This window comes from Octopus bimaculoides, chromosome 2 (genome assembly GCF_046866305.1).
Source record: "Octopus bimaculoides isolate indiv1 chromosome 2, ASM4686630v1, whole genome shotgun sequence".
NCBI lineage: Eukaryota > Metazoa > Mollusca > Cephalopoda > Octopoda > Octopodidae > Octopus > Octopus bimaculoides.
Genome location: NC_142929.1, coordinates 112,444,132 through 112,471,631, shown reverse-complemented (window position 1 = coordinate 112,471,631; position 27,500 = coordinate 112,444,132). Strand labels below are relative to the sequence as shown.

The 27,500-nt window shown below is 36.6% G+C and overlaps 1 pseudogene; it reads left to right on the top strand.

Annotated features, from left to right (window-relative positions):
- Positions 1-7,189: 7,189 nt before the first annotated feature.
- LOC149137201 (5.8S ribosomal RNA) lies at positions 7,190-7,320 on the top strand (annotated as a pseudogene).
- The last annotated feature ends 20,180 nt before the right edge of the window (positions 7,321-27,500 follow it).

The following is a 27,500-nucleotide window of genomic DNA, read 5'->3' as shown; positions in this document are numbered from 1 at the left end:
CTCCAACACACACACACACTCTCTCTCTCTCTTCCACCTCTCCAACACACACACACACACACACACACACACTCTCTCTCTCTCTCTCTCTCTCTCGCACCTCTCTCTCTAACTCTCATGGATCTATTGATTTAACGCTGTTGTTGCTGTTTAACATGAGATCAGCCGTGATCGAATAAACCTGTGATAAAAGATTCTACTAAATTGGAGGCGCAATGGCCCAGTGGTTAGGGCAGCTGATTCGCGGGCGGAGGATCGCGGTTTCGATTCCCAGACTGGGCATTTTGTGTTTATTGAGCGAAAACACCTAAAGCCCCACGAGGCTCCGGCAGGGAGTGGTGGCGACCCCTCTTGTACTCTTTCGCCCCAACTTTCTCTCACTCATACTTCCTGCTTTTTCAGTAACGCTGCGATGGACCTGCGTCCTGTCCAGCTGGGGGGAACACATACGCCATAGAAACCGGGAAACCGGGCCCATGAGCCTGGCTAGACGTGAAAAGGGCGCATAAATAATAAATAAAAGGATGCTCCAGCTGTTAGCTAATATTTTTAAGAAGTTCAAGGATTATGTACATGCTCCATCCGAAGCAGGGCATAATTTTTGAATTATAGTTGATCAAAGTAAGGATGGAACCTTGTCACACACTTTGTCACACTAATTCTCTCTGACAATTAATTACGTCAAGGGTACAGATGTCTATGAAACTTAAGATTTCTAATCATAACCACCCCGCCTTTCTTACTCAGTGTTTCTAAGAAAGCAATAGGGCTTTCCTATAAGGTGTTATCCACCCCTGATTGGAACTCTCCCGTATGACATGTACGCATGCTCAGTGACTTGCTTTAACAGTTGCAATCAGCTGAATGCACATTGCCAGTGACCTTTGACATAATTACCCACACTCTGTGGTCAGGATTCTTTTTTTCGTTTGATGTCGGTATCGAAGGGATTACCAGACACCGGACAATACAGTGAGAGCAGCTTTCACTCACATCGTGGTATTCGATGCTGTGTACGTGTCTGTCGTGGTAAAATATGCCACTCCTTAACTGTTGCTTTACTTTCATCCGTAGCACGAGGTAATTATGTCATTATCTGTGAAATTCGGCAACTTACAAAGATCTTTAGATCAGGCAATACTTCACCGAGAGGAGATATAAGCTTCTGCTTATTCCTGTCTGAAGTATCGTCCGATACTTCAGACTTATCGTCCGATGAATTTACTTTGTTAACATTCTTCATCGACAGAATTTTTATTCCTTTCAACCTTTCAGTCAAGTCCGCCTTTCTTCCAGTAACATACTGTCCATATAATCTTAAATATTTCTTTAACTCAGGCACAGTAAGTACTTCGATAGCTGAATCATCAAGCTGCTTTATATCCATGATAAGACGTAAAACAATAACAATGGCGTGGGTAGCCTCCGGAAGTTTAATTATCTACATGGAGCGCCGCCTAGCCAAGGGAGATAACCTACTTATAGGAAAGCCCTATATTCAATGTGCTTTTTAAAGAAGGTTGAGTGTTATTTGATGGCGATTTTGCTGTTATTTCTAATAAATCCAGTTACAATGCTGAGATTTCCTTGTTATTTTCAGTAACTCATCGAATACAGTGTAACAGCGTGTTATCTTCGTGCATAAATATCTCCCCCTTTCTCTTTCTCTTTCATTGTCTCCGTTTCAATAACAACATCTCTTTTACTGTATTTTCTTTATCTTTCTCCCCTGTCTCTCTCCCTTTGTCTCTCTTCCTCTCCCCTGTCTATCTGCCCTCATTCTCTCTTTCTCCTTTATCTATCTCCCTCTTTCTCTCTGTGAGCCTCTCTCTCTCTCTCTTAGTCGATCTCCTTTAGACAGTATTCTAGGATACTTTCAAAAGAGAATAATATTCAGAAGTAGGTGAAGTGACCGTCAACATTGTGATACAGTATCGTTGGGAAACATAGCAGCATTAACGTCAAGTCTTAACGATTTGCCACCGATAGTATTGTAAATATAGAAGGTTTAAAGGTTGACAGCCACTTGAGATGTGACGTTGAGCTGAGAAGAGAAAAACATCAGCCTAAGTAGAACAAGTCCGACCTTCTCACAGTGTTAATTCCCTAGAAAGACCTAATTAACTAATCTGTGAATATGACCATGCGCATGTGCTATTCTATATGCGTAGGCGTATGATTGTGTATATTTGTATAATCTTTTATTCTTTTATCTTTTTATTGGTTCTAGTCATTGGACAGCGGTCATTTCAGGCCATTGACTTCAGTGGTTTTAGTTGGTTTTATATCGATTAGTGTACTTTTACCTGATATATAGTGTAGTGACTTCGGTGGCGAAGGAAAAGCGAAAATAACAGGTTACACAGGCATACACAAATATAGAGGTACTTATCTCTCTCTCTCTCTCTCTCTCTCTCTCTATATATATATATATATATATATATATGTGTGTGTGTGTGTGTGTGTGTACAACAACAAAAAAATCCAGTGAAATCCATGAATGCAGAGTCAGTATATCCAGTGGAGTGCTGGCATGTAGATGAAGAGAGGTGCAGAAAGTTCGGGAAGTAGTTAAAATATGTAAGTCCAAAGAGTAGGAAGTTAAAGCTGGATAAAACTGGGGTAACAAATAATCTCATGATTCACTGGTCCCACTCCCGAACTATACGGTCGTTATATCGATGACTGTATCGGTGCGGCCTCATTCTCCTGCGAACAACTAGACTCCTTCCATACTTTTATCTAATCCTTCCATCTTGCCTTCGAATTCTCCTGCACTATTTCTAACTCTGCCGTCGCCTTTCTCGACATTTCTGTCAGAATACACCACTCCGCTCTCATTAAATCCATCCACTACAAACACACCGACTTCTCTCCCTTCCACCCTACCCATACCAAGCTCTCCATTCCCAACATCAAATTCTTCCGTCTGCGCAGGCTCTGCAGTGACAACTATGACTTTGATACTCAATCTCAACTCATGGCTCGCCACTTCATCCTTCATGGATATCCCCTCACCACTATCCACACTGCCTTTGCCAAGGCACGTTCTGTGGATCGTGCCTCTACTCTTTCTCTCTACAACCACCCCACCATTATCCGTCTCCCGTTTCCCCTCACTTACCACTCCTCCACCCTGTCCCTCCAACGGACCATTCTCCGAGCCTTTCGGCGACTCCAGTCCGGCCCCTCCACTTCGTACATCTTCCCCAACCTTCTCCTTCCCTCCTTAAAACGAGCCCACAACCTGCGTGACCTCCTGGTCCACTGTTTCTTCCCTAACACCACCTCTCAGCCTGGCTCGTTCCCCTTCTCCGCCCACGCTGCCGTACTTGCCCCTATCTCTCCAACATCACCATCCTCACAGGCACTCATTATCGTCCCTCTCAGATCTCTGACTCCTTTACCTGCACTACCAGTAACGTCATTTACTGCATCTCCTGTTCTTTCTGCCCTTCTCTGTACATCGGTCAAACGGGACGCCGCTTGGCTGACCGGTTCGCGGAGCACCTCCGAGACATTAGACTCGGCAATGACACTCTGGTCTCGCGCCATTTCTGCTCTACCGGTCATTTACTACAACATCTGTCTGTGTTCGGACTGTCTTTGCACAGGGGCCTTCCGGACTCCCACCTTCTCTGTGAATAGGATTGAATCTTCTCTCTTCGCTCCTTGCGTCACATGGGCTCAACTCCCCTCCTCTCTTCATCTGACACTAACTTCCTCTCTTCATTCCGGGTTGTGTTTCTGCAGATTATTCATTGGTGAGGCATTTTATCTTTCCTTTCCCTTTAGCAATATCTTTTGTCTTTTGTCCTTTACCTGATTCAGGTATTGGACTGCGGTCATGCTGAGGCTCCACTTTGCAGTGTTTTGGTTAAACAAATCGACCCCAGTAATTATGTTATTTATTTTTTTGAAATCTGTTACTTATTCTGTCAGTCTCTCTTGCAGAATCGTTACGGAAATGTAAACAAACCAACACCGGTTCTCGAACGGTGAGTGAAGTGTCAAACACAATGACGCACACGGACATATGTATATATATACATATCTATATGTGTGTGTACACACACACACACATAATTTAAAACAGTTTGACTATTCGGTTCATTGTTTTAAATAATAATACATGTAAATGATACTAAATGTGTTGAGTGCCCTTTCCTTTCGTTTGTCTACTCACTCGTGTATATACATACATACATACATACATACATGTGTGTGTGTGTGTGATGGGGGGGGGGGGTGTACGGCAGACTTCCACACAGTTTCCGTCTACTAAATTCATTCAGAAGCATTGACTGGCTAGTGGCTATAGTGGAAGATACTAGCTTAAAATATAGCGCAGGGAGACGGAAACAGAAACCACGTCGTTGCGAAGTGAGCTTCTTAAACCGCAATGCCAGGTCTGCACCTAAGTATGTATGTATGTATGTATGTATGTATGTATGTATGTATGTATGTATGTAGTAGTTGGCTGCGTCTCGTGTTTCCGAGCTTGCAATCCAGTTCATTTTCCTGGGTGTTTGAACCGCAGATGGCTCCGCAGTCCAAGGGTTGCATGAAACATACGGGGACATTGTGGAGAGGGGATAAAAGGGGTTGGTTTGGGAAGGAGAAGGCGCTGCTTTCTCTCCCGTCTCTTGATTTCAGCTCTTGCGACTGGGGCTTTCTCGAAGTCCGCTGAACCCGTTTTGATGGTGTGTCTCCAGAGGGGTCTGTTTGCCGAGATATCCTCCCAGTGTGCTACTACTACTACTACTACTACTACTACTACTACTAGTAGTATGTATGTATGTATGTATGTATGTATGTATGTATGTATGTATGTATGTATGTATTTGCGTGTGTGTGTGTATGTATATGTGCAAGTATGTAAGTGTACATCTGTATGTAAGTTTGTATGTGTATTTATTCTATAAACAAGCTCAGGTGCATGACACTTGCTTAATCAGCTGTCAACTGGAGATCACAAAGATTTTGTCAAACTTCTCTTTATTATTTGTGTGTGTGTGTGTGTGCGTGTGTGTGTACATGTATGTATATATATTTTTGTGCGATGTCGTGTGAGTGTGCGTGCATGTGTCTGTGAGAATGCGTTCAATTAAAACTGTGCGTCTCAAATGTAATTGCACATTCTTAAAAATTATTTCATTTGCTGTCTGTTTTATCTTCCTTAGGCAATATCAATTTCCATATTTCATAGTTTTATGATTAAATTCTATTTTAATACGAATAGATAATATTATGTTATATAATATTTGTAATATATTTCATGTCACATGTTATATAATGCAGGTATATGTCATATAATGCAGGTAACTCTGCATTCCGAGTTACTGAAAAGTTATATCATGAAATGTTCACATATCTTGTAAAATATTTGTTAAAATAGAAAATATTTAGGTGTTTCGCTCACTTTGTTATTTGATATCTTCACTGAATTAAATAAAATACACATTTATTAACAGTGAGGTTAGACAAATAACGCCTAGTTAGAATAGAGGCAGCTGATGAAGGAATAATTCTAAGTGGCTATCTGTTTTCCTGTGTTCGTTCCGTTGTCTGTAGTTCATTTTTCTAACGTCCTGTACCCTGATGTGCATCTATATACACATGTAGATGTAAGTATGTACATATATGTGTGTATACATGCATATATATTCTTTGAATTATATATATATATATATATATATATATATATATATATAATTATTAATAATGAAGAATATGGAGACTTATACATCCACAAAATTTGGTTTATACATATATATAACATATTATACTGAGATAAACGTGTTTCCGCTGCAGTGACGATTCGTTGTTGCAAATGCAACCTTGCAATATTCTTTTCTAATCTAGACACAAGGCTCGAAATTTTTGGGGAGGGGGCCAGTCGATTAGATCTACCCCAGTACGCAGCTGGTACTTAATTTATCGACCCCAAAAGGATGAAAGACAAAGTCGACCTCGGCGGAATTTGAGCTCAGAAAGTAAAGACAGACGAAATACCGCTAAGCATTTCGCCCGGTGTGCTAACGTTTCTGCCAGCTCGCCGCCTTAGAGTAACCTTGCAACATTGTCGGTGCAGTTTCATGAGGGTCCGTCAATTTGGTCACCCTCAAAGTGAATGACAAATACTGATCGTTGTGATTAACCGTTAACAGAAACTTAATCGAGAGCTAATATGGTATCCGCCTCCTTCCAAACTCACTTTTATGTAAGGCGCATGGCTTGGTGGTTAGGGTGTTGCACAAACGATGGCGGAATCGTGGGTTCGATTACCAGATCGGGCATTGTGCTGTGTTCTTGAGCAAAGCACTTCATTTCACGTTGCTCTGCGATCATTTCGACATCTGACATGTGACACCCGTTGCACCTGTACATGTAATGTCGATCTGATGGAGGGAGTGAGCTTATGTCTACACAAACATCTGATCACTATAAACAAATCATCTGTTCGGTTGTTCGGTAAGAAATTGTCGAACCCTCATACGTCATCTAACGACGGGAGAGTTCATCATGATATACATAGTATACACATACACACACACACACGCGCGCGCACACACGCACACACACACACACACACACACATACACACACACACACACACACACACACACACACACACACACACACACACACACACATATATATATATATATATGGTAGAATTCACGAAAAAACAACAGACGAAGACAGGTGGTGTAAACAACAAATGGATGTATTAGTATAACGCTTAGGAATAGAGAAAAGTCTTTAACGTTTCGAGCCTACGCTCTTCAACAGAAAGGAACACAGAAAGAAATAAGAAGAGAAACAAGGAGAGAAAAAAAGGAGAGAGAAAAAAGGAGAGAAAAAATATATATTAATAGTATTGGTAATGCAACAAAAAAATGAAAGAGACCTCGATATTATGTAAATAGAGGAATTTATTTGTAATATAATATGTAACAATTATTCGTTTGCCATAATAAAACTCCGAGTTTCGGATGTCGGGGCGGAAACCTGCACCGGCATCTCTTCAGTTATCGAAGCAATTAAAATATGCTTTGAAAATGACCGTTAAACAAAGGGAAATTACGCAGGTGTTATTCAAATCTTTATACTTCCGACATATGTTTCGAAGAAAACATTGGTATTATTCCAGAAGGAATAAAATGATGTAAAACGATGCGATCTTCTCATCAGGTGAAGGAAAGAGCGTCGATGAAGAGCGCGGCTATCCGCGTGAACTGATGCGAATTGCAAGACTCAGTGAACATTGACACCTCGAACGCATATTGCGCAAAGCTGGTTTCGGGTTCAGTGATTGTTTTGGTACATTGATCAAGTTTAGTTTTGCTATAGCTCCGGGTCAAACAATGCCTAGTGAGTGAATTTGGTAGATGTAGATTGTGTGGAAACCCAGAAAGTTAGCTAGCGAGATAGATAGATAGACAGACAGACACAGAGATAATGAGTGAATGTGTGTTTGCGTTCGTCTGTGTACTTAGTATATACAGGATTTAAGGCGGCAAGTTGGCAGAATTGTAATCACACCGGACAAAATACTTAGCAGTATTTCGTCCACCTTTACGTACTGAGTTCAAATTCTGCCGAGGTCGAATTCGTCTTTCATCCTTTCTAGCTCAATAAAATAAGTATCAGTCAAGCACTGAAGTCGATGCAATTGACTTACCCACTCGCCTAAAATTTCCAGCCTTGTGCCTATAATTGAAAGGAATATACACAGGATATAAATATGATCTCAGAGAGGAGCCATGCTGTATTTGAGTCTGAATGATTACACCATAGTACATAGAAGTCTTTACTTGCTCGTCCGACTATTGTACAAACAGAGCATGAAAGTTTTAGTAGCTCACATTTGAATCCTGTGTATATTAAATGTCACGAGTGTGTGTGTGTGTGCGTGTGTGTGTGCGTGCGCTTGTATGTGTGTGTGTATTCTCTCCCTTTTCTTCTTGCTCCACTTTTCGCCTCTCATCTCTTTCAGTCGAAGAGCGTAGGCTCAAAATGTCAAAGTCTTTTCCATTCTTCTCGAGCGTCCCCTCACCTGTCTTTGTCTTGTTCTCTGTATATTTGAACCACACACACACACACACACACGTTTAGTGTGTTAATGTGTGTATGTATTATAAGAGATAGAAAACAAACAATATCATTTATATTCAAAAACATTATTACATTGAGGTAATATAAAATTGGAGCTTAGTATACTGTTAAAAATTGAGTACTAAAGTCTGTGAATATTTCTTACTGGCATAAGCATCTCTCCAATACATATATTCAGCTACCTGTTTGTCTGACTGTTTGTCCGTCTATCTCTGTATATATATATATATATGTGTGTGTGTGAACGTATGTATGCATAGATACACATACACGCACATACATACATATGTATACATACATGCATATGTATACATACATGCATATGTATGCTTGTACGTGAATTTGTGTGTATATTTACCCTTTGGAGAAGTAAAACAATCTCTTTCTGCAGATCAATATTCGATCTCACTCACTTACTCCTGAACCCTTCAATATCCACCCTCTCACTACCCATCACTCAGTATATCACCCCTAACTCATCTATCCCTTATAGTCACACCTTACTACACAACCCTCACTACGCCATCCTTCGTCCAAATTTAAAAACTATATTTCGCATTTCGTGAAATATTTCAGAATTTGTTTGCAGCCTCAAAAGTGATTCAAATGGCGCAAACACAACGCCGGCGCGCGCGCGCACGCACGCACCACACACACACACACACACACACACACACACACACACACACACACACCACGCATGCAAGCCACGCACAACCAAAAGTATACAAAAAGCGCTAATTAGGGACATGTGCATATAGACACAGATACACCCACCCACAAAAAATATGTGTGTACATACATACATATATATATATATATATATATATATATATATATATATATATATATATGCACGCAGACTTGCATATAGTTAAACACATATGTGCGTACACACATATACATACACACACACATACACTCGCATACACACACACATATACTATACATGTATGCATAAGTATATGTTTATTTATATATGTACGCATATGGATATATATATGTATATGTAAGAATGTGAATATATATATTATATATATATATATATAAATGTGTGTACATACATACATGCATGTATGCATACATACACACATATATACATACATACATACATACATATATATATATATATATACATACATACATACATATATATATATATATATATATATATATATATATATATATATATATATATATATATATATATATATATATATATATATATATATATATATATATATATATATATATATGTGTGTGTGTGTGTAGTGGTAAAAGCTAAGCTAAATAGTTGTGTTGTCATATAGCAGTGCGTAGTTTGTTTGTCTTCCTTGTTTAAAACACACAGAAGAGTCCTATGTGGAGAACAGTTCACACTTCACTGCACAAGCCAGTCTCTTCACACATACAGAAGAGACACATGAATTATATCACTGAACAGATTGTGTCGTTCCGCGTGAGTGAGACGGGAAAATCAACTACACGATGGTGTAGAAATGTTGGCTTGTATCAAGCTATCAATCTGTAGTAGTGGAAACAACAGCAGTACAGATAGCACGCACGATGCTGAGGCACAACAATAGAGACATCCGGACATCTAGCAGCAGTAGCAGCTGTGGGAGTCGTTCGGTCGCTCCTGTTGGGGCAACGGCAGAGGCAGCGATCGACAGTGGTGCAATCCGTCCTTGTTTTTCTTTTTCTTTTTTCTTTTCCTTACGTCCCCTCCTCAACTAAGCAACCAACTAACCTGCCAACCAGTCAACCAGCCAGTAAACTCCACACACACACACACACACACACACACACAGTATATACATGTATATATATATATATATATATATATATATGAACATACGTATATACACGTACACATATAACCTCCTCATCTTTCTCATAATCCCTGTCCTCTTAACCCGCCTACCAACCCCCACTATCAGAATCATTCATACGGTGACAATAAATTCAACAATCACAAACAAATAAACAAACATAAACATTAACAGAGAAAGAGTATACTGCATCACCACCACCACCACCAAAACCACCACGACTACCACCACCACCACCACCACCAACAACAACAACAACAGCAAGTAATGTACCTCAGTGACAATTGGAGTGAAAGCGAAAAGCGTAAACAGTAAAAGCTAAACAAGCACAGATGCATAATAAATAAATCATATAAAGAATACATGCATGTATGTGTGTGTGTGTCTGTATTGTGCATACACAGACACACACACACACATATATGTATGCAAGCATTCGCATCAGCATATATACATATACCCACACATAAATACATACGTACATACATACATACATACATACATATATACATACATGTCTATATGCAACTATATACATGTAAATGCATGTATATGCACACATACATGTACACATAACGTACACTACACACACACATATGAATGCATACATACATGCATACATATGTATGTATCTATGTGTGTGTGTGTATATATATATCTCGTGTGTATATATATATATATATATATATATATATATATATATATATATATATATATATATATATATATATATATATACATATATATATATATATATATATACATATATATACACATATATATATACATATATATACATACATATATATATATATATATATATATATATATATATATATATATATATATATATATATACACACACAAGATATAAAATATTTAAAACAACAGGAAACGGGAGAGAGCAATAAAAAAAATAATAAAGTGTAGCATTTCAATGAAAGCTATCAGTATCATAGCAGGAACATGTTTTATTTGCAGACTTTTACAAAAACAATAAAATAACGAACCTTATATATTATTCAACAGAATCCCCATTTATATCGATTGGCAGATTCAAATATTGAAGGCCAGTTATGTTTCATACTTCAATATTTGGCATTAAAAATGATAAATATATAAACCGGCTAGAGGATTAAGTATATAGATGCCTACCTACCTTATATATATATATATATATATATATATATATATATATATGTGCGTGTGTGTGTGTATAACTTGCACATAACATGTGCACATGGCACATGCACACAGTGTGCACATAAATTGCTTCCGGAGTATTGTTTATAATTCATAATTTCCTTTAGAAAAGGAGTTAATGATTTCTCTGCTTCTTTAATTCTCTGTTCTTTTTTTCAAGACTTTCTTTTGTTAATACGGTCATATACTGTTATCTACTCGATTCTTAATAATCTTGCTAAAATTATCTCTCCAACATCCCTCGTAGTCTGTACATCTCTGGCTTCCAGTCTCTCACATTGCATCTCTTCTCCACACACATACATACATACATACATACGTACCATATATATATGTATATATATATATATGTGTGTGTATTTCCTTTTTTTGAACTTATATATATATATATATATATATATATATATATATATATATATATGTATGTATGTAGGTATATATATATATATATATATATATATATATATGTCTATATATATGTCTATATATATATATATATATATGTATATATATATATATATATATATATATATATATATATATATATATATATATATATATATATATATATATATAGGGGGATAAACACACATGCATATCCACACACACACACATTTGTATAAATCTATATACATTCTCACACATATACACTCACATACAAACACACGCGCATCAAATATAAGTACAACAGTACATGTGTCTGCACACTCACGCATACATAGAAAATCTCGCATACACGCCCACCTTCACACCTTCACGTAGCAGGAAACAGTGACATTGAGAACCGTGACTGTTCCAGTCTCTGATTACCTGCTGGGTTTATTAACTCCAAATCAGTGGGGACCTGAAATCGAACGAGGAGACTGGCCGTCGGCAGGAAAAATTCCATGCTGCACTAAACATGGATTTACAGTACAACTACCATTTTTATCTACCATTTCTAATATGTCTAATGGTTTCTTACTTAAATTGATGCCAGCTTACATGTCTTGCCAGCAGGTAGCCATACATGTCTGTATGTCTGTATGTCTGTATGTCTGTATGTCTGTATGTCTGTATGTCTGTATGTCAGTATGTCAGTATCGTGTTGCTGTTGTTAGTGTTATTAGTTTCTATTGTTAATGGTTTCATTGTTTTGAACTGCTTTGTACTGAAGCTATAGTGGCACAGATGGTACTATTATCTGCTCCTCTACTACGCTCATAAGTCTGTTCCAAGTTCCATTTGTGTATCTATATTGATCCCCTTCAACACAGGCACACACTTACAGTCACACACAATATACATGGACTTGGAGTGCGCGCGCACACACAAACACACACACACAAACACACACACACACACACACACACAAACACACACACACACACACACACACACCTACGCAGTCATGTGCGCGCGCACACACATACAATATTTCGGCTGATCCAGTAGTAATGTGTTACTCTGGATCAGCTCAAATAATTAGTATACACATCTATGTTACAGTACTTTTCGCACGTTAAAATCAATGGAAATATAAATACATACATATATATATATATATATATATATACAAAAAAATTAGATATGTTCCAACCAAAGATTGGTCTAGTCCATGTCTAACTCAATAACACCATTTATCCTACGAGGTTATTATTATTTTTTTGTTTCTTAATAGACCGACGTACACACCTTGCCTTTACATACAATATCTTCACAATATCTTCGTAGACAGAAAGAAAAAAATAAACAGAGATCAGTTAAAGTAGTTTCAACTTTGTATTGAGATTTAGCAATTGAATCATGTCTATCTGTCCACTGAGGTACTGCTTATAAATCCATTATTACTAAAAGTTTAAGTAAAACCGATAGATCGATTTGCATATATGATGAATTTTTTGGTGGCTAGTTCTGTTAATAAGTTGTAGGCGTGTTAACAGAGTACGTTTATATGCAACCTAGTTACTTGGTAGCATACTTCTGACAAACTGAGGTTTGACATATGTTCTGCGGACTATTGCGCTCTAGTGGAGAAGTGGTGCTCTGGCTTGTTATGAACCAATCTATCATCAGTCTACTATAACAAGAGAAGCAGTAGTGTTGCTTGTTGCAGCCGAAATGCTGAGTCTTAATACAAATACAGGAATAAAGAATCTTTCAAATATGTGAAACTGGTGAACCTTGAATTAACGGGAAAGATACAAAATACACCAATATGGTCATTGCAAAGTTTCTCACCGCTTCGATGAAGATCCCTGTCCGCTTGTTAGATATTTACTCTTCCCGAGCTAATCTCGTATGAACCTTGTTTCATTTAGTTTATCTAACATGTTTATTTAACGTAGCTTAATTTTTTTTCTTTCTGTTTTTAATTGAGTTACATAGGAGTCAAATGCTGACAGATTATCAATATTTCGTGTTTTGCAGTGTATATTGTAGGTATTGATTATTATATCAATAAGTTTCGAATACGAGAACAGTGTTGACTGAAATGGTAGAGTATGGGGCGCTAAGACAAGCGGCTGTAGGTCATGCTCTTCATAGTGTTTTGGACGAAAACTTTTGACTAACACCAACCAAGTCCACCAAACTTTCAATACAAACCGAAGGAGTTATAGCTCATTGGTGTAAACATCAACTGCACAATACTTTGTTCGCTAGCTGTGCTGATTTCGGTTCATTCCGAAAGATAACAGCGATTGTCCAACGACTAACTATATGTATTATTATTTATATATATATATATTGTTATCCCTTATTCACTTAACGGTACAGGAACCGTGGTTAAATGATGACTATAAATTTGGAAAAGATTAGTTTGGCAAAATACGGTGCAAAACTTCACATAAGAAATATTATTTTTTTAACCTTTGTTTCATAAAATTACATCCCTCCTTGTTAACATTCCCCGTCCATCTTCTATCCGTAACCATTTACAGTTCACATCAATTACACACTCGTTACCCTATTGAATTATTCAGTCCCAAAGAATTTCTAATCAACAGATTAAAAAAAAAAAAAAAAACATTCGTTGCCATTGATTAATCTTGAAATAGTTTTGATAGAGTGTCATGGGTTATTTTGACTGTTACATTACTGTATAGATCCGGAACATACGTAGTTATAAAACACGCAATTTCTCCCAGTTCAATGGTTATTTTCGAACATTGGATTCAATATTCTCTCATCTTCAAATGAGTACCATTTTGCATATATTATTCATATTGATTGGAAATACGTTCATCTGAGTCATAACGGATCCCTAGAGTAATAAACATACGAGTCGACCTTCGGTGCTCCACAACGATTTCTATATCTCGTAAACAGTGTAATGATTCATTGTGTACAATTGTGATTGGATATAAAAGAGAGAGAAGACAATAAAAGTAAAGTCTGAGGAAACTAGTGATGGTTTATGTTAGTTAAAAAAAAGATCAAGCTATTAATAACATTAATAAATTAGATGGTCATGAGGTGGTGTGATTTGTCACATTTAGGTAGGTCCCTTCTTTGAAGACAAGATTAAGTATCACTGAGGTAGATTGCCTTATCTGTTCCTAATTTCCAAAGCTTCTTATGTGAACTGTTTTGTTATTGACGTTGTTGTTTAACCTCATGTCAGTTCTTATTAGATATCAAAGACATTCCAAAACATCTGTTTTTTTTTTTTTTTCGGTTATAATGCATCTTGATCTACATAATCCAATGTGTTCTGCTTTTACGATAGTTGGGTGCAATTTGAGATTTGGATATTTTTCTAACAGGTCCAGCAACCAAATAAGACTCTATAACCAAAGAAATACTTTTCTTATGCAGACGAAATATACAGTGATTTAGAAAACTAACTAAGAAGACCCACTACCAAAAGCTGAATTTAAACATGTTTTCTCTTATTCAGTATTAAAGAAGGTGACTGTAAAACGTAAGACCTTTAATGAGATCTTAAGGTTTAAAGCCATCTTCCATGATATCGAATGAATTTGTGTCTTTCAAATATATCAAAAGAATTTACAGTCAGTGTCACCTTCAAAGCGATAGCTAGAGCAATGCATTTATTAAACAGAATTATTAAATAAATGTGCGACAATGTGAATCTGTCACTGTCTGTCTGGGTATGTGTGTGCATAGCATATATGTAAATGTTGATCAAATCTTAATTCCACAGTTAAATAGTGGAAGGATAACCAAAGTATGCAATGCTGTTATTGATTTCTAATATTGGCTCAAAGCCAGTCATTTGTAGGGGATGGTCACAGTCGATTAAATCTATTCCAGTATATAGCGCTTCACTATTAACGGTAAATATAATTTCATACATAGACAAAGGGTCAGAAATTTGGGGAGAGGTTATTCAATTAAATTGACCCCAGTATTTGCCGGCTACTCTATTTTCATCATCCCAGAATGATGAAAGGCAATGTTGGGATGTGAACTGAGAAAGTTAAGAGCCGGACGAAATACCGCATGACATTTTGTCCGATGCTCTAAGGATTCTGCCATTCCACCACTGTTTAACAATTGTTTCAAAGCTATACATTTTTTCAAAGCTATAATTTGGCGGGAGGTTGTTAATCGATTATATGTTTATCGACACTCCGAAACGATGGATGGTAAATCGACTTCGGTGAAATTTGAATTCAGAACGTAAAATCAGAAGAACTGCCGCGAAGCATTTTCTCCGGCGTGCTATTGGTTTCAAATGTTCGCACTAGCCCAGAATTTCGAGGTAGAGGATAGTCGTTTGCATCAACCTCAGTTCTTGATTGGTACTTTATTTTTTGTTTTTTTTTATCCTGAAAGATGGAAGCAACAAAAGGAACTAAATTGATAAGGATGATGATGATGATGATGATGATGATGATGATGATAACGAGGAGGAAGAGGAAGGGAAGAAAGGAGAAGGAGAATGATGGTGAAGATGATGTGATGTTTCCAATGATTATGCTTGAGGGTGGGTCTAATGGCGTTTGTGTCAGGATTTCAACTAGTCATGTTCAGTCCGTAAGAAGGAATAGACGCAATCGGTGTCGCATGAACAGGAAGAAGTATAAAGCTTAGTATTTTATCCAATTCATCCCTTGTAAACGTCGCTTATGAAATAGAACTTAACAGCGTCTAATCTAATACAATCATATATTATAAAATCCAAATGTGTGGGCATATGTGCCTAACTGTGGAAGCATCATAGAATGAACATCGTTATGACCAAAACCAATCTACATATGACCATTCTTGTGTCTTAGATTTGTGTTTTGGTCCGGAACATACATAGAAAACACTCGATTTCTCCCATTTCGAAGGTTATTTTCGAACATTGGATTTGATACTCTCTCATCTTCTAATGCGTCCCTTTACTAATATCAGAGAATATGACATGAGAAAGCAAGAGGAGGAAAGATAGAAGAAATAAGTGAGGGGGCAGCTAGAAAGTGAGAAGGTGTGAGTGACGAGCAACAAGAGAGAGTCAGTAAGAAAGTAGGATAATGCTACAGTGGACGTAAAGAGGGCAAAGGGTAAGGAGTAAGAGAGGAAGAGAGGGAATGGACATGTCACCAATAGACGGAAAAGACAGAAAGAAAGAGTGATAGAGTGTGGAAAGTTCAGGAGAGGAAGATAGAAATACTACAAAGAGAAAATACACTAAACAGACGACACACTGTTGTCATAAAGCCAACTTGAAAGAACGACGTGTTACGTGACCAGTATATAAGCTGAAAAGGACGTTGTTCCTGTTATGTGGAAGCCATAAGTTTTTCTTTTCATATATGTTATATATTAAAGATAATTAGAGAAAATATCGGGAAATATGGAAAGACAATAGTATTAGTTCATTAAATTTGTGTTTATTTTAATACTAAATTCCAGATTAAAGCAGCAAGCTGGCAGAATTGTTAATACGCCAGAACACATATACAATACATACTCAAATCCACACACACACACACACACACACATATTGGTACACATTCAGAAAAGGTAAATAAATTCTTATGAAAACTTAATAATAAATTTTGGCGAAATCACCATTGTAATTGTGCAGGATACATGTGTGTGAGTATTTGAGAGTACATATGCTTCAGTTTGATAGAAAAAGAGAACAGAGAGAGAGAGAGAGAGAGAGAGAGAGAGAGAGAGAGAGAGAGGAAAAGGCAGTGTTGACGTGCGTATGTGTATATGTGCATATATACTCACACGTATATACATGCACATGCACAAATGCATATGTACATACATATTTATGCGTACATTTACCAGGAAAGTGTCGTATGCAAAGCAAAATATGAATGATGTAATGTAGTGTTATGTTTACAGCCGTTCCTGATAAACAATGACTGGCGTGATATACATGGTTATTGCAAGATAAGACTTGAATACATAATTAATGTTTTGTAAATTAAATAATTACAACCACTTTTGTTTATGAATATACATGTGTGTGTGTGTGTGTGTGTGTGTGTGTGTGTGTGTGTGTGAGTGAGTGTGAACATATATGTATACGTATATATATGTATATACACTCGTTATATAAATTTATATATTTATTATAGGCATACAGCTGTTTCAGATGTGCATTTGGGTGCGTTCATGGTACGGTTTTATCAATCTTTTGATTGATAGAATTGAAGAATGAATGCAGCTGTAAGCCTATAATAAATAAATGAATGTATATAATCCATTATTTACGTGTATTTTATGTATCACTCTGTAAATACACATCTTAACTGAGTACTGTAACCATGGATTTACAAACTTGACTAGTGATCGACTTCGACTTCGTTCTTCGACCTCGGTTTACCTGGATTACAATAGCAATCACAAGACATTGAAAGACTCTGTCTTTCTGCAGTGTGTTTTCTCTGACTGAAAGTGTTCATACTCTTTCTGTCTCTCACTACACACACGCACTCAGAACTTCCTGAAATGATTCTCGTTATTACTTATATTATGAACTCATATGTTCCTTGGGTTGAGAATATGTGGTTTGTTTTTGTAGAATTTGATTTCATAAATGGTGTTGAAACTAAATACTACAAAAGATCTACGTTTCTATTAACACTCCACACGATATAACTAATGTGTCAAATCAATGAAAAATCCTCTATAAGGTCAGTGACCCGCGAGTAATAGCAACTAAATCTCTGTCATGAGTCACACCGACCGTCTTTAAATCATTGAATAACGTAGTCGGAGCTATATAACAGCAGAAAAAAGATGTGATGGTCGTGGCTGTAGTGTCTTTGAAAATTGGTTTGCTGGATCAGCACTGAGTTAAATTAAAAGAAAAAGCATTTTATAAACATTGTTCGAGGAAACTGGTGATGGTTTGCGTCGGTAAAACTTTATACAGCGAAACGTGTTTTTCGCTAGCTTACAGTGCTGAGTTTACGTTTTCTAGTGGGCGTTATCACTGATAGAAATGTTCACACCAAGGCACAATTCCATCACTTCTATGTCGAACTTAGCTCGGTAGAATACTGAACTCTTCATTTAAACGTGTCATATGTTTTAAGTGTCCTGCAAAGTGCACGACTTGGTTTCAGTGTCATTTCATGTACGTCGATAGAATCTTCGGAAAAGGTCTGAATGTCGCAATACTCCATCACTCCTCTAATTCAGAAGCCATGTGTCTAATCAAAAGAAAATCAATATTTAGGTCTCAGGTTTTTCAGCTTATTCACACGGCTTGATTATTCATTTAGGCTGTTTTATAAAATGCTCGATGCCAGAAAAGCACACACAGCTTGTACTCTTTCTTCTGCATAAGCAATGTTCATAACAGCATTTCAAGTCGCAGTGTTGTCAATACAAGTACATTGATGTACACACGTTATATAGCACGCCTATAGTGTTCTAACAAAACAGTCAATTCCACGAGTAATATGACGACCTTTATAAGAATATTGGAGGTGGAACAGTCACGTCTCCCCTTCCCATTGAAAATTAGAGCTAATTCTTTCCATGTTGTCTCAAATTAAATATATATTTTTAAACTTTTTTTTGTAAATCTAGAGTTTGTTTAATTTTATTATTTTTACCTTACATTTTATTATTTTTAAAGAGCAAATACACTACTACTCTGTTAGAGTTACGCACATAAAAAGTGTCGGGAGACACTCGGTTTGGAAAGTATGCCCTCAAGAGAAATTGCGGTCAGTCAAGCTAATGGACTCTAGTCATACTTAACAAACACCGCCATCTTTCATTGCATATCCGTAGAGAGCTTTTGTTAATGACGGAGTTCGTTGTTCGATACAATTTGACAGTCTCAAGTTCAAACACATTACAATAAATTCTGTTTTATGAGAGTTTAGTTGATTTTTTTCCTTGGTGTTCAGTTTAATTTTTCCTTTAACAACATTCCATTTCCTCCCTGTATTTTGTGTATATCATTCTCTTATTTCGATCCTGTCATTTTATTTCTTCTACAATTTGTGTGTCTTATTCTATCCATACTTTCTCTTCCATTAACATTACTCTTTGCTGTCTATTATATAGTTTTGTTTCTCACCCATTTTGCACTGTAAGATAGATTTTCTAAAAGACCACCCACTTGAGAATTGCATGATTTTTGTTTTGATTCCTATTGGAAAGAAGAAATGTGTAATGACTATCCTACATTTGGCTGGATTACATGTATATCACATAATATGTATGTATGTATGTATGTATGTATGTATGTATGTATGTATGTATGTATGTATGTATGTATTATTCACCATGATAGATCGCTAGCCACTGCACATTCTTTATTTCCTCTCTTTATTTTTCTCTCCTTGTTTCTTTCTGTGTTCCTTTATGTGGAAGAGCGTAGGCTCGAAACGTTAAAGACTTTTTCATTTCCCGAGCGTTATACTAATACATCCATTTGTTGTCTACACCACCTGTCTGTCTTTTGTTTTTTGTGAATTGTCTCTATGTATGTATGTATGTATGTATGTATGTATGTATGTATGTATGTATGTATGCATGTGTGTGTGTGTGTACATGTATGTATATGCATGTATTTGTGTGTATATATATATGATAGATAGATAGACAGTATACAATACCATAGACCATGTTTATATTACATCATATTAGCAGGCATGTTTCCTGCATCGACTCTGACAAGGTAAGAAGGGAGCGTCTACATAGTCACTTGACATACTAGAAATGGCAGCCAAACAACATTCACATAACATTCTGCTGAGTAGACATATCATATTGGATAATGAGATTGATTGATTCTGAAAAGACTGGGTGGTTAGAGTTAGTAAGCCTTTGCTTGAAAGCCCACTTGACCAGGGCTGAGCTGGGGTGAAATAACATTTATTATGATTCACTGATGTGTTCCAATAAGACCAAAGCATATCGAGAGTTCTTACCTTACTGCCAAAGACCAAACTCATCTATCCTGACTATAAAGATATAAAATTCATTGTTATATCTTTACAGACAGTAGGGTGTAAGATGATAGACTGTCATAAAGCATTATTTATAGTATTTAATTTCGTTCTTCTAGATTATGTGTTAAAATCTCGTATGAGTTGATTTTAGCTGTCATTTCGCTCGCAACGTTAAAATAAACACTAATCTTACACTGGGGGTCACTAAATCAATCATACTGCCTCGTTAAAAACTGTCAGTATAAGAAAATCAAAAGCAAACTGGATACTAATATACTGAATTTAGTGAGGTAAGAAAAATTAATTTATTAAAATTCATATTGACAAATCATTAACATAATATCTATTCCGCGTAAAAAAAATTTAAAAAGAAACAATCCTGGAATTTAAATTGATTAAATATAGAACGCTGTGTGGAGTGAATCTGAATTTTACAGAAAGGTAAAAACTCCGAACATATTTCAGTATCATTAAAACTCATCTGCTAAGGAAAGTTTAAGTGCTTCTACCAGACTTTAGAATGGTTAGTGAAGTCGATAGGGTCTTAGTGAATGATCTCTGAACGGCCTGGTTCGTAAAATAACCATTACGTATCAGTTTAAGAGTTGGTAGCTTTACCTTTTAAAAGTAAACCTGAAAAATTTTTCTTGGTTATATTTTCTGTATGCAGTTTCAAATTATTCATATTTCTACTTCTGTTGAGCAACATGTAGAAAGACGAGAAAAGACGGTAGAAGAAAGGTGACGTCCTACTTGATCATTTCCTCAATGATCATTACAAACGCCGGAATAACAAAAAAATGGACGTCTGTTTAGATAAAAAAAAAAGGATTGATATCACTGTGTATTAAATTTAAAGAACTCAATGAATTCGGCCCCTCGTTTCTTCCTACAAGTTCTTATTTATCCATGACGGCAGAAATAGGGAAGAGATCTTATCAATTTTTTTCTCTCCTAATTAAACAGTTAAGTGTGTGTAATATCATTATAACTATACCAACATTTAGTTAAAGACAGTGTGAGGACATAAAAAATCATTTGGATAATCTGTTTATAGTATCCATCTCTCTCTCTCTCTCTCTCTCTTTCTCTCTGATTCTCATTCTGTGTGTGTGTGTGTGCGTGCGCGCGCGCGCGTTATATACATATATATACACATATAAATATGTATACACAAACACACATACATATATACAAATATATACATGTATATACATATGTATATATATACACATATAAATATGTATATATCTTTTCTCAGTCTTTGTAGACATACATACAAATATGTGAGTATGTATGCATGTGTGCGTGTATGGGATGCGTGTACGTGTGTTTGTATGTATGTATAATTTTCAAACGTTCATGCCGCACAGTTCTTCTGGGGGTATTATACGTTAAAAGTTCTAAAAGTTTTTTCCGTTATCAGTATTTTTCTTTTATTGATAATTTCTCATTAAAGGGGCTCATGACTATGTGAGGCTCATAAAAATATTTAACGTATGAGAAGATGCAGAAGCAAATTTGTCTGAAACAGAAAAATACATGTGCATACGGTAGCACGCGTATACAGGTTATCAGACAGGCGCACGCACAAACACGCACAAACACGCATAGACTCAAGCACATGTATAGCGTGCATATATACGTCTCAACATATAGACACACACGCACAGACACCGCTCTCATGCACAAGCAAACACGCGTTCTTCACACGCGCACAAACATGGACGACAGGTTTTTAACTTAACACTGTTTCTGTGTGTTATTCTTTTCGCTTCCAATATTTACGTTTCCCTTCACCATTGTTCGTCACTGTCGATATTTCAACATTGAACAGGCCATTGTTCAATAGATCATCAAGCCATATCTCCCATTCGACGGTGTTTAGGCGTTCATTCCGGAAATATATCTAATATAGATCGGATGTTTCTCTCTACAAGCCACTCCAAATCATGACAGTGTGTAAACTTCCTATTTCCTGTCTTTTGTCATATTTTATAATGATGCAGATATTAATGTCAGTAGTATAATTGATATTGGTTAGAGAGACAATGTTAACAAGTCGGGCTGATGTTGATTGTGGTGGTGGTCGTGGTGGAAAGATAAACAAAACAAAATGTGATCTCACATACTTTCTCTAATTTCAATGGGTCTTTAGAGAATAATTCGTCAATAAACTTCGGACAGACAATTTATAAATATATAAATCATCAAACTGTAGAGTTAATTGTTATTGTTTCTACCATTGTTGTGGTTATTATTGTGCATTTTGTTTTTGTGTTGTAGTGGTTTAACTCTTACGTAGTCCTCATTGAGTAGATCATTGATCAAAGATCTTTCATAAGTTCCGTCTCCTTTTTTTTATTACCGGTATCTAGATCTAGTATGTTTCTCTTCACTTTTAAGATAGTAGGTTTAGATTTGGTTGCTGTCAAGCAATGTTAAAGAGTTCCCCTTGTTTGTTTGTCGCAATACTATTGCTGTAGTTGACAAAAGCACTATCATTGTTATTGCTGTTTATACAAAGTTTGATGCTGACGAAGCTGACATACGTTTATGTTATGTTTTTATGGGGATTTTGGATTACATTAAACGATGTGTTGCATTTTAGAATAAAAGGATATGAATTTGCTGCTATTTCTAGCAGGACGTGTTGAACTACTTGTAATAGATATATACTAATTAAGTATATATATATATATATATATATATATATATATATATATATATATATATATATATATATATATATATATATATATATAAATATATATATAAATATATATTTCACATAATTTATATATAGTGTATATATATATATACATACATATATATTTTTATATATAGTGTATATATATATATATATATATATATATATATATATATGTGTGTGTGTGTGTGTGTGTGTGTGTGTGTGTGTGTGTGTAAAGGCGCGTGGCTCAGTGGTTAGAGCGTCGAGCTCACAATCATGTGGTAGTGAGTTCCATTCTCGGACCGGGCTGTGTACTGTGTTCTTGAGCAAGACACTTTATTTCACGTTGCTCCAGTTCACTCAGTTGTAGAAATGAGTTGCGACGTCACAGGTGCCAAGCTGAGTCGTCCTTTGCTTTTCCCTTGGATAACATCAGTGGCGTGGAGAGGGGAACCTGGTATGCATGGGCAACTGCTGGTCTTCCATAAACAACTTTGCCCGGCCTTGTGCCTCGGAGGAGAACTTTCTAGGTGCAATCCCATGGTCATTCATGACTGAAGGGGGTCTTTATATATATATCGTTGACTGAACACTATTCAATTTTTTTTCTCCGTGTTTTTCTCCTTGTCTCCGTATTCTTTCTGTTGAAGAGCGTAGCTCGAAACGTCAAAGACTTTCCGTATTCCCGAGCGTCATACTAATATATCCTTTTGTTATTTACACCACCTGTCCTCGTCTGTTGTTATTATTTGTATATTCTCCCATATATATATATATATACTTCATATAATTTATATATAATATAGGTGTGGCTGTGTGGTAAGTAGCTTGCTTACCAACCACATGGTTCCGGGTTCAGTCCCACTGCGTGGTACCTTGGGCAAATGTCTTCTACTATAGCAACGGGCCGACCAAAGCCTTGTGAGTGGATTGGGTAGACGGAAACTGAAAGAAGCCCGTCGTATATATGTATATATATTTGTGTGTGTCTGTATTTGTTCCCCTAGCATGCTTGACAGCCGATGCTGGTGTGTTTATGTCCCCGACACTTAGCGGTTCGGCAAAAGAGACCGAGAGAATAAGTACTACGCTTACAAAGAATAAGTCCCGGGTCGATTTGCTCGACTAAAGGCGGTGCTCCAGCATGGTCGCAGTCAAATGACTGAAACAAATAAAAGAATACATATATATACTTCATAAAATTTATATAGTGTATATATATATATATATATATATATATATATATATATATATGTATATATATATATATACAACCTAATTACCATTCTCGTGAGGAGAAGAAAGGTGGACGATGGTCACGTGTGAGCATCGAAAGAGAGGGAGAGAGAGAGTAAAGGAGAAAGAGGAAGAGAGAGAGAGAGACAGATGGGTGAGAGAGCAGTATAGGGTAGAGTCGCATCAAAAATATTAAGATAAACCCTCCAACATAAACACATCATGGCAGACATTTGTAAATACTGTGACAAATATATGCACAAAACCTACTCCATTAAGATCCGTATACAAATCTAAGTGCAGAATACCAAGAAATAGAAGAGCATTTACAAGAAAAATAAAAAGAATCAACCAAATTAGATACTGCCAGCAGCAACGCACCCATTCGATTGCCATTGCATCACTCGAATCGAAAAAAACATGAGCTCCAAAAAAGCATCATTAACAGTCAAAGGCAGCCGAGGAGAGTTGGGCCATCGAGAAAATAAAACTCAATCTCAAAATGTTCTTTTCATTTTCTTTGCAAAAAAACATAAAGACGCTGTTTCCACTGTTGTTCCTCTGGCTGACGAGAATAACACTCTACATGATGATGCAAAATCTATGTGTGAGATACTGCAGAGACAATACTGCTCTGACTTCAGTAACCCTAATGCAGTTGATTTGGCTAGTATCAGTGATGTAAACCCTCAACTATCCATATCTGACATAACTTTTGGTGCTCCTGATATCCTAACAGAAATAGATAAGATCAAGCACAACTAGGCGGTAGGTCTCGATAAGTTCCCGGCCACTGTCCTGGAGATGTGTCGACATCAAATTGCACCCCCTCTAGCTGAGCTACATTCCTGATAATTTTCTTTCCAAGTCTGTCGTTCCAGTCTTCAAAAAGGGAAACAAATCTCTTGCAGTGAACTACTGTCCGATTTCACTCATTTCTCACATCATTAAAGTATTTGAGAGGGTGGTGAGATCGCGAATAACTCACTTCCTAGAAGGCAACAATCTGTTGAACCCCAACCAGCATGGCTTCCGTGATGGCAGGGACTGCCTGTTGCAACTTCTGCACCATTTTGATGACATATTAAAAGCGTTGGGAGAGGGCTCCAACACTGATGTCATATACCTTGATTTCAGCAAGGCATTTGACAGAGTGGGCCACAAAATCCTGCTGAAGAAACTGTCTACCATTGGAGTCCGTAGAAAGATGCTGCAGTGGATAAGGTGTTTCCTGACGAACAGAACCCAACATGTTGTGTTTGACGGAATAGGATCCAGCTCAGCCAAAGTTAGTAGTAGTGTCCCACAAGGCAATGTGTTGGGCCCACTCCTCTTCATTATTTACATCAATGACACAGTAGATGTCATCAAACATTCTACATTGAAAATCTTTGCCGATTATTCCAAAGTCCTGAAAGCCATAAACGGCATGAGAGACCGAACATGCTTTCAGTCAGATCTGTTTGCTATTGTCCAATGGGCGGAAAAAACAATATGCTTTTAAATGAAGATTAGTTTGATTTGATCAACTTTGGAAAAGAGGAAACTCTGAAATTACCATATACACTTCCCTCGGGCGACTCTGTAGTGTCATCCAACAACACCAGAGATCTTGGAGTAATTGTTGATAACAATCTCAACTGGAGTTCTCGCGTAAACAGCAAGGCTGACTTGGCCCGCAATATGTGCTACTGGATTCTGAGAACTTTCCGGTCTAGAGATTCCTACACCACCAACCTTCTCTACTCTACTTTTGCTCGTCCCCACCTTGAGTGATGTCGCCCACTGTGGTCCTCCGATACGAAGCAACTCATTATGAAAGTAGAAGCACTCCAGAGGTCAATAATAAATAGGTAGACGGCAAATTTGGGACAATACTGTGCTGATGAACGAAATCTAGATTCATTCTAGTAATCGCGAAATCGGCTGATACACAGTTAAGTTTATTTAAAAGAAAGTTGGTCGTCTTCTGTTGGTTGTTTTTCCTCGCATTAGGTACTAAATGTGGTTATTTTGAGAAGTCCACTGTGTGGCGTTATTATTTTCTGTAATAATGCCCTTTATATAAATATAAACGAATAATTATATTCTTGGGAATAGAAATTTCCCTTATGAAATTTTTTTACACACTGGCTTCTTGATAAAATTCTTGTAAAAGAGTTTTATCCCTTTATGAATTTATTTATCAAGCATATATATATATATATATATATATATATATATATATATATATATATATATATATATATATATATATATATATATATTTTCTGTCCACTTCCTTCCTAAAGAAAAGACGTGCCTTTTCCTGTCCTCTCATGGCTTGTCTACCTAGCGTTCATAATAAATTTTTTTCAGAGTACCAAATCGTTGATTGAGCTTTTGTTGTATGAAGCACATTTCTGTTAGAAATCCTTTTATTTTGTTCGGTGCGTATCGTTTTAAAAATAACTGTAATAACAAACTAAATCATAAGAATATTTTCTTAAATCTCCAAACTAAAATTAACAAATTTTAAACGTGTGATTTCATTGCAGTAAAAATATTTTTTTAAGGAAAAAGATTTATAGAAAACTGTGTCTACAAATTTGGTTGCAGGACAATGATGGGTGCACCGACTAGTATATACGCATAAAGACAAACACACACACATATGAATGTGTGTGTGCGTGTATGTGTGTATCTATATATATATATATATATATATATATATATATATACTAGCAGAAATGCCCGGCGTTGCCCGGGTTAAAGAGAATAATGAAATCTAAAAACGCCGTCTAGACTACGCATCATCTTTATATATAGAGATGTATATACACACACGCACCCAAACACACGTATATATATGTATATCAATATAAATATATGAAAGTCAATGAAGTTTCGTAAAAGAAGGTGATCATGTACATACTTTCTTGCTGTTGTGATTATAACACCTCATTGTAAACTATGTTCCTTGTTTTCCCTTGTGGAGCATATATAAATAGGTTTTTTGTTGCTGCCCACTCTTGAGCAGCCAACATACAGTTGTCCATGTGAGAAGCA